Source organism: Vidua macroura, chromosome 8 (genome assembly GCF_024509145.1).
Source record: "Vidua macroura isolate BioBank_ID:100142 chromosome 8, ASM2450914v1, whole genome shotgun sequence".
Taxonomy (NCBI): Eukaryota; Metazoa; Chordata; class Aves; order Passeriformes; family Viduidae; genus Vidua; species Vidua macroura.
In genome coordinates, this window is record NC_071578.1 from 22,030,101 (window position 1) to 22,045,294 (window position 15,194).

The 15,194-nt window shown below is 36.9% G+C and overlaps 1 protein-coding gene across 1 annotated transcript in view; it reads left to right on the forward strand.

Annotated features, from left to right (window-relative positions):
* Window positions 1-15,194, forward strand: part of LRMDA (leucine rich melanocyte differentiation associated) — a 613,636-nt gene that overhangs the window by 24,424 nt on the left and 574,018 nt on the right. The gene's annotated exons all lie outside the window — the stretch shown is intronic.

The window sequence follows — 15,194 nt, forward strand, 5'->3', positions numbered from 1 at the left end:
TTTTACACGTAATTCTAGGCAGTAAGGCTGGAAAGGACGTGAGATTAGTTATGTGAGTGGCTGGAAAAATGTAATGACTTAGTGTAAGTCTTAGACTGTCATTTCAGCAAAATTCTCAGTCCAAAACCCAGTATCTTGGCTGAGACACTAAGGGAGCTGGGACACTGATCATCTATTGGCTGCTGGAGATACAAATGATTCCAGAGAGAGGGATGTAAACCTTGTAAAACCTTTTCCTTTGAAGTTAGGCAAAATATGGTCTTTTACTGTTTAATTAAGTTCTTTCAATTTGTTGGAATTCTTAACTCCAAAGAAATACAAAATACACAGAACCAACTAGGGTGATGTCTAAATTGGCACTTAATAAATGCTGCTTGATCCTTCCATAGTGGATAATAGCCAATTGCACTCTGCCTAGTGTCTGAGGACCCAGTGCATCCTTTTTTACTAAAAGAAAAGTAGCATAAAAATAGCTGCTTATACAACACATCTGTACTAAAAGATCCTCAAACCAATGGTACAACCATTGTGCCAGTGGTACAAAGCTGACTGTGATGACTGTTCCAAATGACCAATCCTTTGTTTTTTGAATATTGTTTCCCTGTTGTGTAGATTGGACCTTTGATATAAAGTAAGTATTTAAACATTTCTTTCTCTTATATACCCTTCTATATACCATGTGTGCATTTTTCTTTCCAGATAATGCTGTTGTGTGGAGGAAGGTCAAGGTTTGCAGTGGAACTCAGCCTTTTCAGAAAATAGTTTGAAACTTGGTAGTTCTGTGTTGTGTCAGGCAAGATGCTTGCCATGAGTTTGTATGAAGTGTTTTGCCACTGTAAAAACATAAGAAGGAAGGTGCAGCTGCCCCACAAAAAATCTAGGGCCTCTCTGGTATGTGGAAGTTTTGCCCTTGAGCAAGGCAGGGGCTTCTGGCTCATGGTGAATTCTGAGCTTGTTCAGTGCAATGCATCGAATCTCTTGCCCTGCCTTTGCCGTGAGTCGGTGCTTTGCAGGGAGGTAAGAGTTAATGTATCTTATTTCTGTACAAAGCAAGTGCTGCCATGTGATTTGGAGTCCTATCCCTCATTTCCCCTCACTTTGAGCAGTGGTATGCTATATCTTTGTAATTCTTGAAACGTTGTGATTGATTTTTATTTAATATGTGTTAGGCCTCAACCTTTCCCCAGTTTCCTTTTAACCTTGTCCGATTTCTCTCTGGTATTCCTCTGTCTTCTATTTTGAAACCATTAAACTCCTGTAATATAAATTGATTTACACCTCAGCTTTGGTAAGTATTTTTGAGAAACATGGAGAAACTGATGCATGCAGAAAATGTTGGGTTTTTTGTGGTGGTGGAGGGGAGACCCTGAATGTTTTGGGCAGAGCTTTGGAGATGGAGTCCTTGAACAATTTCAGTCATTTTGTAAATTATTCAACATAATATGTATAAAGACTACAGCAAAGTTGGTAAGGATTGTTTCATTACCTATAGAAAACAAATACTAGCACAGCAGTACTACTTGTCTATATAGTATATATCTGTGTATACTATGATGTAGACTGTCATGGCCTCTGAAAAGATGGCTGTTTTTTTCTCCAGTTACATGACAGTCATACAGCATGCACTTAACCATGTTCTTAATTGTTTTGTAATACAGGAGTGGAATTAATGTCCTTATGTGCTTTGCTGAGTCAAGATCTTGGTGGACTCCTGTACTCATGTTTCATGCTGTTAACTCTCTACCAATGTTCTTTCTGTTAATAGTGATCAAGTCACAAAGCAATTATACTCCCACAAGCTGTCCTTTAATAACCTTTGTCATTTGTCAAAGTGCATTAGGGCCTTGCATATTTTTACAGAGAAGCTACTGGTCTTCATGAATTAATGGAGTGTTCTGATGTGCCAGCTCATCTTCCTTGCCAAATTGCTGTTGGTTCAGAGGGGAGCTCACATCAGTTTAAAGAAATATCTTCTACCTCTTTCTCTTAGACTAAAAGATTTTCAAACAAGATTAAAGTCTTAGTTAGCAACAATCAACAAACAGTGCTCATTTGAACCAGCTCAGCCTTCCAGTCTGGCAAAGCTTAGATTTTAAGCTTTTCAATTATCTTTGGATGTGAATGTAACTTGTATTAAACTAGAAAAGGCATAATGATCAAGACTGTGACAGTCTTTTCATAAGCATATATTTATGATGCTACGCCTCTGTGAGTATTTTGGGACTTAAGATTTTGCTGTTTATACTACAAAGTTGTAACTCAGTGTGATCTTGTCTTCTCCGCTTATTTTGTTTCTTAAGTAAGTGTTATAACTGCAAGCAGTCAGGGTGTATTCCTCCTTGTGATTTGCCAGCATGAAGTAGATATTTGGGGATGGCATGTTCTTGAGTTACTTGCTATAGGTGAAGCTACATGAGAGGAAAAGAAAGCAACTCCCTGAAAAAACATTTGATATTTTGGGAACAGTCTAGTGTCAAAGAATAAAAGATATGGAAATTCTATTGCCGTTGTGGTAATTTAAGCATATAAATTTCCCTTCAGTCCTGAAAACCTCTTCATCAGAGAGCTCTGGTGCTTAGGGTATCTACTGCATCTCTACTTCAAGGATTGCTTTCTCTTAGGTAAAAAATGTTGAAGCCTGGTGGATCACTGTTACTTTGTAGATGTGTATATACTCCAGTATTCAGTTCTTGGGTATACATGGAGACAGATAAAGTATGTAGAAACCAGTCAAACATGCTTTGCTGACCTCTGACTGGAGCTGGGATTTATCAATATGTACAGTTTGTAATAAAAGTAGGCTGTGACCTTTTGAAATATGCAAATATATTTTACCATTTGTTACTATTTATAAAGTAAAGCTTTAACACTGTGTTCCACATTTCTAGCTGTTCTGACAGTGTTAAGATAGAGACTGTATCTTCATAATGAACAGTAGCATTCTCAAGAAAAGCATTTAAATTAGCGCGTAAGCAGCCATTAAGAAAAGTTGACTGACGAAAATCTTTTGCATTGTAGTCTCTGATCTCTTCTTTGAAGCAAACATTATTTCTTTTAAAAATATTTTATGAAATTATTTTTAATTGCTTATCCTACCTGTGCTACTTTATTATTGTAACAAACTGGGTAAACCATCCATTGGAGAGGTTTCATTGTAATGCTGATGCTGTTTCTGTTACATTTGTTCTCCCTCTGTTGTTTGTGTGAATATGCACATGCAGGTATATGCACATAGAGTATTCTGATTCATATAGGTATTCTGATGGAATTCTGTCTCAGTGTTGAGCTGCTAGTCTCAATATTGTGTGTGGCTTTTATTTTTATTTTACAAATACCCATCTGGCAACTGAAGACAAGTATTTTGTTGATGGATTAGAAAGGTTCAAGGTTCTTGAAGTTTGCACGTCCTGTGAAAAAGACAGGTCAATTTTTTCTCTCTGGGCATCTGTCTCTCATAAGCTCATAAATTGCTCTTGAAGCTAGATAGAAAAAAATACTGAAGGCAACATCATATTTAAGAGTTTAAATGTACTGATTGGAGTGTCTCAGAGTCTAACCTCAGGCAAAAGGTCTCGTGTTCAGTCTTTTTGACTGATGTAGAGTAGTCCACTGTTAATAATTTAGTGTTGAGACCTACTAAATGAAAAATAGGAGGCTCATAACATCAGTATCACTGTTGATTTTTCCAAGAAAATACGAAATCTTTGTATTTTGATGTATGTTTCCATTCTTTACACACTTAACTATTCTCTAATGTAGCCACTGCGTCTGATTTTTTTTCTTAATGAGCAATGTTTTTATATCTAGAGAACACAGAGTTTGCCCTGCAGGACCTTATGTTCATTTTTAGTCTGCTCTATTTGTGTAGTAAATAAAAAATGAGTAACATTGCCATTAGCCATTTTATATGTATTACTCCTGACCATGCTTGTGAGTAATCTGCTAAAGAATGTGTACATTCTCAGTTTGTAGCAAAATGGGGCCTGTAATAATTTCAGTTTTTAAATTAACCTAAAATGCATGGAAACAGAAGGAACCTTTGTTTAAGCAAGGATTTTGATGGCTGTATAAATCAACATGCTGTAGGTTTAGGTCCAGTCTTTGTCAGATGCAAGCGTGTTGTACTTCACTCTCCCAATTTTAGTAGGCATAAGAGGTGAAATGCAGGATGGATCATCTTTAGATTGTCTCCTGGAGTTGTAAAGCTTGTTTGCTTTTATAAAGGATCAATATTTTGCATTTTAGAACTTCAGAGTTCAATTTTGGCAAAGATGTGTGAGGCAAACATTTCTTGTGTAACTTGAAGGATTGTTCAGTGAGGAGAATTGTTTTCTTAGCAAAACATGACATCAAATGTGCACACAAAGTTTTGAAAACTGATTTTTATTCTTTGGAAATAGGTGTATTTTCTGAAATAGTGTATAGTTCTTACATATTTTACAGATAAACTCATTCTTCTGAAGGTAAATAGTTATGTATGTAGTCAGTAGCTTGCTGAAGAGTTTATTTTTTTAAGAGAATGTGAGTAGCAGAGAGTTGAACAGCTGCTATAGGATGTGTAGCTCATTTAAAGTTTGAAGAGCACAGAAACAGTGAGGAAAAAATATTTCTTTTATTGAGTGCTATGGTACTTGTTAAAACTTGTCTGGGTTGACTTTCTGTATTGTTTTTCCTCATCATGTTTTCTAATAAGTACAAATACACCCTTGATGGAACCAAGATGTTTTATAAACTATTTAAGTAAGATAGACTCTTTAGAAACTAATAAAATTATTCAACTCTACACCTTAATATCCAGCCAATATGGAATATATAATTAGAATAACACTGAAGGTCAGATTTTAAGTACTTGTGTTCCAGATCTATGAAAAAAAAAATGAAAATGATATTGAGGATCGAAACAGGTATTAAACTCTTAAACATTTACTGTATTTTGGAAAGAGAATGAATGTTGGTAGCAGCTATTGTCTTGCTTACATGTCATGTTCACTAAAATAAAGATTTATAAAAGTGAGCATTTAAAACTCCTCTTAAGCCTCCTCAGATCATGTTAACCTAGTTTTCCTGTACTAGTCTGAAATTGATGCTCAAACAGAGGAGAAGGGAAGAATAATTGGGTAATCACTGTGGCTTTGGAAAACACTGGTTTTGTCCCTGTTGAAGGTGGGGTGTTTTCCCTTCTAATTGCCTCAGAAATGTTACTGTCTGTCCCTGTTTTAGTCTGATATTCTCAGCTCTATTTTGTTTTTTGTTGCTGTCCACTACTGTTGATTTTTTTCCCCATCTGCAGCTTATATGCTTTCTACCTCTCATTAAAATGTACTAAAAAATTTGAATAATTCTAAATGAGATACCTCTTAATCAGTAAACACCATTTTCCACATGTCAGTGTACCAGCTTTTTTTCTTTAAATAGAAAGATTGTGGTTTGGTAAGGGAAATAGAGAAGAAGGGGATTGTATTTCCTTACAATTGAAGATAATTAGGTTGTTTTAGTTAAGTAAGGTTATCACATTAGCTATTAAAAAGTGCATCAGTAAAGTGCACATTGCACTTTCCCTGTCTCTTCATTTCCTTAGGTGATAACAGGGAAAAAATGTGTGGAACAAGACTCATTTTATTTTGAACTTAATACTCTGAAATTGAGCATAGTTATCAGGAGTTTCAGTATGGGAGGTAAGGAGGTAATGAGACAAATTTCTTGTCCTGAATTTGGAGATTGTTTTTGTGTGCATAAATGTGAACTTCCTTAAGGTATTCAAGAATGTTCCAGCTTTGCTATTGTGGTGTATCGAGCATACTGTAAAATAAGAGAATGAGATGCCTCAGGCACGTTTTTGTTGCTTGTATGACATGTGAAGCAGTCTGAGGTAGTTTCTTTAACATCTAGGCTGAAGAGGGCAAAGAGGACACCAGGTTCCTATGGAGTCTTCTGGGAGAAGTGGTCACAATGTCTACATAAGGAGCTCATCATAAGCAGATTGACTACTTGCTCTTGATTAAAGTAACTGGTGTCACAAACAAATCTGTTGGAACAAAGAAGTCAAATGTCTAAGAAATCACGGAGTATCAAGATACTGATTTTTATCCCAATGATGTTTTCTGACTGTTACTTCCATGTGTTGCTCTTTGTACTATGCTTACAAACTGAAAAGAAAAAAACTTTCTCTGTAATGTACAAAAATTTGTAATGTAGGTAGGCCTTACAAGTCCCATTCTCTCAAACTGAGGCAAAGAAGTTAAATCCTGTTCAAGGATACAACAAACTCTGCATCTCCATTCCCATTTTTAACTTCTTTTTTCATTCCAGTCTGTGAAGGGAGAAGAATATTGGTTGTGGGAAAAGGCCTTATCCGGCTATACCTTAAAGATAGATCCTAAAATCTGTTGTTATTTCAGCTGCTTTTGTCTTTCTTTTCTGTCTCACTCCTTCCCCAAAAGATTGGCCCAACATTTGTGAATGTTAGGGGAGGTGCCTCTATCACTTTTTAAAGCAAGGCACTTGGAAAAGCAGGGATATAACTATTACTTGACATTCAGGCTGAGCATGTACCTCCTTGGTTCATGGAAGTGCTTTTTTCATGGAGCCTTAAAAGAACTTTGTGAAGGCTAATTGTACTTCATTGATAGACCCTTTACTTTGCTACCAGCTCTCATTACCATACTCCTTATATTTTTTATTTTATTATTTTTTTGTTGTTTGACTCCTCTCAAAAAAAAAAATCTGATAGTTGAGTGAGCACAGCCAAACTGGCAAAACCTTCTTATACCCACCCCCAGTAGCCGTAAGGTTTATTAGCCAAAGTGATGAATAAGAAAATGTGGATGTTGAGTACATTACTTACCCCCTCCTTGCCCTATACTTGCATCTGTAAAATAGAGGCTAAAATACTAAACCACACCAAATGCTGAACCTTCATGCATGTTGGTAAATCACTACTGCCAAATACACTACAGAAAGGCCTTGTTAATGTTACCTAAATTATGTCACTGGTCAAAAAATAGAATCAAATATATTCTTGCTTGTGCTGCAGAATTTATGGTTCAGCATATTGATTTCCAGCTTGATGATCTTACAACATGCTAAAGTTGGTAGGGATCTGTGATAGCATTGGTGAGGTTTTAATCAAAGACAAAAACATTTCTGGTCCAAGAATTCCAAAGCATATTATGTACTTTGCTACACAGAGTTAAATTTCTTTTCCCATGCCCAAGTAAATTGCAAATTAACGCTAATAAATCACATTGCAGCAGTTGGTGAGAAGTGAAAGTATATTAATAATTAAATAGTTCTTTTCAGCCACCCCTCCCCCCTTCCTTTTTATGTGGTGATTTTCTAGACTCAAAATCAGCGTGTCTCATGCAGGCTATCTATAATATATAGTTGTTTCAAATCAGCTTTACTTACTGAGCTTTTCCTAGTAATGGAGCTCTGTCAGCAAAAAGCATATGCACCAGCAAATGATGAACGATGGACTTGTGTCAAATGGAAGCTTGAAAGGTGCTTCTGTAGTTAAATGGATTAGTCTGCACCAGAAGTTCAAAACTCCTCAAGTGTAATTGTTTCAGAGAAAAGGTATCCTTGGATTGATAGGGGCGGCTAAGCAAGGAGAGCTGGAGGAAGAACTACTTTATCAGATGTAAGTGAGGGTTTACTAATCCATAAGAAGTAGGCTTTGCTGTTACAAGATTGCCGGCTTGATGCTTCTGCAAGTTTTCTTCTTTTCTTTAAATGAGAAATTTGTAAAGATTTTAATTTATGTCAGTGAAAGAGAGATTTTTTGGGATTTTTTCTTACAAAATTAGCAAGCTTAATTCCCTTTATGTGGCCATGTGCAACAGTGATTTCAAAATAATCTGTAATATTTTTCATACACTTTCTAAAAATGTTGGTTCTTGTTTCAGTAGTAGTGTCAGCTATAAAACTGACTTAGTCTACTGTAGTTATTTTGCAGTTACACACTGAATAAGGTAATTAGAGATTGCTATATAAATGCAAAAAACCCTGCATATAAATTGTAATTTTATATAAATAGTGTTCTATTACTGTTGCTCATTAAATATTTCATGATTTGTGTTGTTAATGTGTAAATCTCACTCAGAAGAAAATATTTGCAGGGGAAGAAATTTACATTAGGAATTAAACTTTTGAAATATTTTTCCTGGCTTTTTTTTTTGTATATCATTTCAGCTGTATTTAAAATGGGTGTGCCATATGAGTGTTCAACAAAAGAATAGCTATAAGCAGGGAGGCTTTCACTGCTCCTCAGTCTTTCCATTTTGCCAGTTTTTCCTTCTCTTCTGCTTCTTTGCAATTGTTAGCCTTCATGTGAACTGAAAGGTACTTCAAAACACTGGAAGAAAATAGTCTGAAAGCTTCATACGCATTTCTTCATAGTAAAGAGAAGTGAAGAAGTTGAAGACTTTTTCCACTGACAGGTGTTTGTGTGTCAGAGCAATGAATGCTTTTGATGGCAAACCCACTTGCTTTTCTTCATTGTAGTCTTCTTTCTAAATATTAAAAAAAAGACAAATTCTGACAACAAAAATTCTCCAAACTGTATAATAGAAAGCTTACTTTATTTATTTATATTTTATAAAAGAAGATATTTAAATTATTTCAATGGCTAGTCACTTTCTTTTTGTGTGGGTGAAAAAAACCCAGCAGTTGAGCAGTGCCTGGAATGGTGAAGGTACTTTTTAGCTTTCTCCTCATTATGATATAAAAATATTGTCATCTGATGATTAGTTGGTACAAAATTTAATTGTCTTACAGATTACACACTGTCCTTTAAAATAATATATAAGAATCCCATCTTCCAGAATGTAAAACTATGCTAAATAACCATTTCTTTTTAAAAGTGGTTTTCACATTTTTCAATCCTCTGCTGTTAGTTTATTAGCATGGCACATGGCTGTCATTTACTTAGTTTATTATCTGGCTAAAGACAGTAATTGAAGAATGTTTTGCAGGTGCTAAATGTTCTGATCTTTGGTTGTTTTCATATATTAAGCCGTGCAATGCAATTGCATCACATGGAATTGCATATGCATCAACAGCACAGTAAAATCGACCATTTGGAAAAGATTAAAAACGAGCTGAGAAAAATATGACTAAGTAAGTCTGTTCTGTCAAACATGAGAAAACTCTTTGTGTTTAATATGAAAAAAACTAATAAATTAATACACCAGTTGTTGTAACTAAGTTTTTCTTTCCATTCATGGTGGAAGCAATTTGAATGATGGCTAAAAATGGTACAAAAGTGAAGTCTGAACTTACATAGACAAATATTTGGCAGGAGTGCTGGGCTATTCATCCTTGCAGGAAATAGAAATAGATGCTATGTAAATTGTGCTGCAGACTGAAACTGACCCAGTAGCATAAAGAAGCCTTTTTGAGGGATATTTTTGATCAAACCACAATGGGCAGAAAAAGCAAGTGTATAACTATATATAATTGGGTTACTTGGAGTGGGAAGTGAGCAGGAAGCTTGTTTAATCCAAACTAGTTGTTCTCTTTTACCTCAAAGCAATTTCAATATGTGTGATCCAGTTTTCACTATCTAGCTTTTGTGAATAATTGTGAAAAATAATTTCACATTATGGGTAAATGAAGTATTATATCAGAATTTTTGGATCTCTTCTCTTTTCTATACAACATATCTAGAGGGCTGTTTTATAATATGCTTCCTTCCAAGCCTGATTAAAGTTTTCTGAAGGTCAGAATTTTGTTATTATCTTTTTTATTTGTGTCACTTTGTAGGCACACAGGGTGTGGTAATTGGGAGTGGGGCTGTGGCTGAGCCTCATCCCCAGTGGGCACAGCTGTGAGAAGCAGGTGAGCAGCACTGACAGCAATGAGCCATGGAGTGCCCAGGGGCACTGAGCAACCACCAAAGGGAACAGAGGGCACACAGGGGCAGTGCAGGAACATGAGGGGATAAAAGGCTGGGCTAAAGAATAAGAGGTGCAGATGCTTGCAGCTTTCTAAAGTGGAGTGATGTTACTCTGTATGGTAATGTGCCTGAAGCCTTCTGATGGGGTATGGTGTTACTCTGCATGGGCTGAAGCTTTCTGATATTGTATGGTGATACTCTATGTATTGTGGCTGTCTCAACTGTGACATCACTTAGTGCAAAAGAATTCACTAATAGGACTTTTTAAATGGATTGCCAAGTAATGTGTCTGCCTTATTACTACTGACACCTAAAACAACAAGACTTCAGAAAGTCTCAACAGAAAATACTGTACCTATTAGGTCTTGCAGGTGCAGGCAAGTGAGGAGTATGCTGCTGGGTTCTTTGAGTCACACACTGGGGAAGGGAGCAGATGTTTCCCAACATGGTTCTGAGGACAGAGCTGCACTGGCAGGCACATCCCTCCCTGTGCTGGGTTCAGCCAGCCTGCAGGCCTGTCACAGGGGCCCTGGAACAGCTTAGAGGCCAAGGCGTGTGCTCAAACACCGTGTGTGGGTTGCAGCTGGGGAGTATTAGGGAAAGGTCAGATTCATTTGACTCTAGAGAATGCTCAATCCCCAAGAATTTGGAAGAAGACAGGTGACAGGGTACCTGGACGTTGGATGTGGTGACTGGTGAGAAGGCACAGACTGGTTCCACAGAACCTCTTGTCATAACAAAGGTGAGTCTTGAGTCATGACTGTAGCTGCTGTATTGTTGCTGGCCTTTGTACTTTTCCTTTTTCTTCACCCCAAAAGCTTGAACCAAATCTCTTGTAGAAATAACACAACCACAGAAAAGTACAAACAGGATTGTCCTCTCTGTTACATTGCATAATAGCAATAGAAGTATAAATTTTAAAAAGCAAGTATATGATATTAAGGTGATGTGTAAATGTAAATTTTGACCAGGCTTCAGCATCGGCACAGTTGCTGTATGTTTTTAACTACCACCTGTACAGCAGTGATATGTGTGAGACCAGGAATGGTGCTTGGAAGCTAAGGTAGCCCAGTGAAAGGAGTTGGAGTGGAAAATAGGAAGATCTGAGTGGCCAAAGCGCTAAGAGATGATGAGAACCCTTGCTAGTGAGATGGGAGATATTAACCTGCTCTGTCCTCCTTGGTGCACTCTTTAAAAAAAAAAAAAAAACGGTGAAAAAGTGTGACATGAAGTCACTGCCTTTGTCTCGTGAGAAACTGTACTTTGCTCTATTTCTAATCTTTTCACAAGTGGACTGTTTTCTGCCTGCCCCTGTAGGCCCCTGTAGCAGGGGCAGGCAGAAAACAGTCCACTTGTGAAAAGATGTTAAAGCTATAAACTAGGGACATGCCTGAGCAGAGCCAGTCACAGATGCTCTGCCAGCATGTGACTGGTGTGCTTGAGCTTTATCATTCCTGCTAACTGACCCTTTCACTAAAAGTTTAATAGGGGATAAATTCACATGTGAATTCATAATCCCCTCAGTTGTGCCAGGAGGATTCCTTAACAAGCAGGCAACAAAGAGAATCTTATACAGCTGGATTTTTTTATTCCTCCTCCTTTCTTCCTCTTTCCAAATTTATTGGGTAGACTACTTCAAGGATGTGTCTTTAACTGTCATCCCAATATTTATATGTGCATAACCTAAACAAACAAAGCAATATATTCAATGTGGCTTTCAGAGCAGCTCTATGCATGGAATTGAAAACATTTTTGTGCTTTCAAGTACAAAAGCTCAAGTAGTGGAAATATTATATTCTTCCAAATATTTAGTATTTATTCTTACTCACTATAGTGTAAAAATTGTGCTTTTCTGGCATGTCTCTCTTGGAGCTTAAATGAAATGTTTATTGTGCCACATTAGTTCAAGGGGCTCTTCTGTTATTTCAGAATTCTGTATAGGTTTGCTACTCATACATAAAGAAGCCTGTAAATGCAGATATTGTGAATATTGTTAGTATAAACCACTTTTAATCAACCTGGTTACTGTTATTTTGATTTTGAGAAAAGAAATTGTTTTTCCTAATGTTTCCTAAAAGTGCCTTTAAAATGATGATGTCATCACTACTACATTTAAAAGCCTTAAGGTTGCAACATTTATTGAGCAGTGCTCATGGAAAGAATATAAAGGATGTCTGGACACTTTCTACTTCTATGAAAAGGACACTGCTTTTAGTGGCCTATATGAAATAATGTTTAATTTTTAAAATTTGATATTATATTTCTGGCATGAAAAACAAGGAAATATGCGTAATCTCTTTACAGTACTTGATTTTTTGAACCAAAATCTACGGGTGTGTGCTGGCTTGAATTAAATGTCTTTCAAAGCTTTTATTCCAGAGCCCCAGCTTTTCATAATTTCGTTGTGTATGCAACCAAGGTTGCACAGAGATGTTTCTTCTGGTTAAACTGTTCCTTCCCTATCAGTAGGCAACTACTTTTAGGGAATATTTTTTTTGCTGTGAGACCTGTCACATTCTAGAGGTCTCTGTAACTTGAGAACTTGGCATTTCCTCAGTAGAACCAGTAAAAAGTGGCTTTGTTTTGTTAAACTTTAACAGAAGAAGGATGCAGGTGTCTTTGTGAGGAAGAAATCCAGTGTGAGTATACAATCCAAAGGGAAGGGGGGAATGTGTATGTGGGGGGTGTGTGTGTGATACAGGCTGTGGGATCAATAAAGTCAGCTGCATGGAGTCTCAGATGTTAATAGTGAGGTGTTGCTCACAGGGTCTGGTTCTGACTAGTTGGAATTTTCTTTTCTGTTTGTTTTTTTTGAAATTAATTTGAGAAATTGTGCACTGAAATATTTTAACCTCTGAAGTACAATGGATGTGTTGTCTTTCAAAAACTCAGCAAAAAATTTCTCTTCACTCTCTGCTTGTTCTTCCCCCCTTACATCAAGTGAAACTGTTTTAAGGACGGAGGGAGGATAAGTAAAATAGCTTTCCTCTTTGTAATTTGGAATTGCAACATCCATAATTTGGCAGGAGCTTTTTTGTATCTAGTAATGATTGTTCTGAAGTCTGAAAACAATTCATCGAATTTGGGCAGCTGATAATGGAATGTTTTGGCACCTGCCATTAATGTCTTTGAATACCTGTATGGTTACAGGGTATGTTATCCAACCTCAGAAATCTTTCGATTCAGACAGGTCATAGTTGCATTCAGATGCAGGTTGAAGATGGTAAAAAAGAAGACTGAGTTGAAAACATGGTTTTTTTTAATATTTATTTTAAAAATTTATGTATTATTTATTAATTATTTTATTTTTAGGTCTGTGACTAAGTGTTCATAATAATTTAGTGTTTGGGAACAAGTAAAAGGTTCCTCTCAGTGAAGTTTTAGAAAATTGAGACAGTCCTGAGACACTTTTGACTTCAATTCCAAACTGCTCCGTTCTCTTTATTGTTTAGCAAAAATTAACACTGGGTGAGAGAGCTGCATGCCCTAAAATACTGTGTTTTAGTTGACTGAAGAATACTTGCTTCAGAAAAGCAGCTTGGAATGTGGATCTCTTTGCAGATCAGAATTAGACAGCAAATGCACCTGCAGTGTCCTGGCAGTCACTGAAAAAATGTGTAAGGGCTTTGTTGCTGCAACTTAGTTTGATCCTGTACACTCATTGTACACTCATTGATTTCAAAATACTTACTTACTTTTATGGTTGGTATAGAGGTACTAAATGTTGCTGTTTTGGCAGCGTTTTTCTTTATCTAGTAGAGTGAATAGAGAGACATGTAGGTATACCTTGTTGTAAAGGTATGATTTTCATTCCGAGATTTTAATTATATTTGGGGTTTCAGTATAAAGTAATAACAGCAGTTTGGGTGGTCATTTATGAAAGCGAATGTTACAACAGTAGTTTATACAGTTTTCTTAAATTATAAGAATTTCCAATTTGGGGTATGGCTTTAGTGCAAACTGTATAGCAGTATCTTAAACTGCTTGGAGGAGATTATTAAAATCTTCCCCCGGAAATTAATACCACTGGATTTTTCTTAGTACTTCTGAAATTCACAGTGGTTTGAATTGATGGGTAGAAGAATTATCAGTCCTACAAATACCATTGAAATTGTAGATTTATGAGAAATTGAATTATTAATTCTTATTTCCTAAGTTAAGGAAGAATATTTTTCCAGGAATAGGTGGGGGAAAAAAAATCTTTTTTTCCACACTCTGAAGTAGAATGTGATTACTGCTTTTTAGCCTACCTGCCCCAACATGGTTGGAGGACACAACCCAGTATATTTTGTTGCTTCAAACACCCTGTACTCTGGAGGCTGGGTGCTGTAATGGCACAGCAATAAACAGTTGGATGAGAGTAGTGGAGTATGTGAAAGAGTATCCCTTGGAAGGGAAGGCTTGGGATTCTCCAGGACTAGGAGCTGTGGGATCTGGTTTGACTTGGTAAACATTGCTTGTAGGGTGTACTGGTAAACTTTCACCATGTGTTTTTTCAGCAGGATATCTGATGCTTTCCTGTGTTCTGCTGGAACTGCTGTTCATTTTCTCTTGGGTAGATCAGATGTAACTGAGACTGTATCTATGTTAGTGGTTTTATTTGGCAGCAATGAAATTTGAAAGCACACCCCCCAGAAGTCCCCGCTTGCTGATCACCGATTTGTTCCACGACTGGTTTAAGCATGTGCAGACTAGACTCTTTTTGGAGAAAACTAGACTAAACTGAAAGCTGCACTCTGGGTTTGCACAAAGCAAGCGTTAACCTCCAGTGAAGTCATCATGATTGGGACCTTTGAGTATCTTCAAACCATGTGGGTGGTTTGAAGATACTCAAAGGTATCTTGATACTCTTACCATGCTTTTTTGGGGACAGGATTTAGTAGGGGATGAATAAAGGAGTATCTTGACAGATTATTGGACATGTAAAGACAATGACAGCTTTCTGTTTCTGACACCTAAGTTGTATTTAGGCCAGAATTGCTTTGTTACCGTGCTGGGCAGCACATTGCAGCTTGTTGTTCAATAACTGCTACAAGTATACATATATAAATATATGTATTCTCAGCCCTGTGAGGCCACATCTGGAGTACTGTGTCCAGTTCTGGACCCCTCAGAACAAAGAAGACAAGGAGCTTTTGGAGAGGGTCTGGTGGAGGCCACAGAGGTGGGACTGGAGGGACTGGAGCATCCCTCTGATGAGGAGAGACTGCGGGAGCTGGGCCTGTTTAGTCTGGAAATGAGAAGACTGAGAGAGAATCTAATCAATCCATACAAACATCTCAAAGGTGTCAGGGGGATG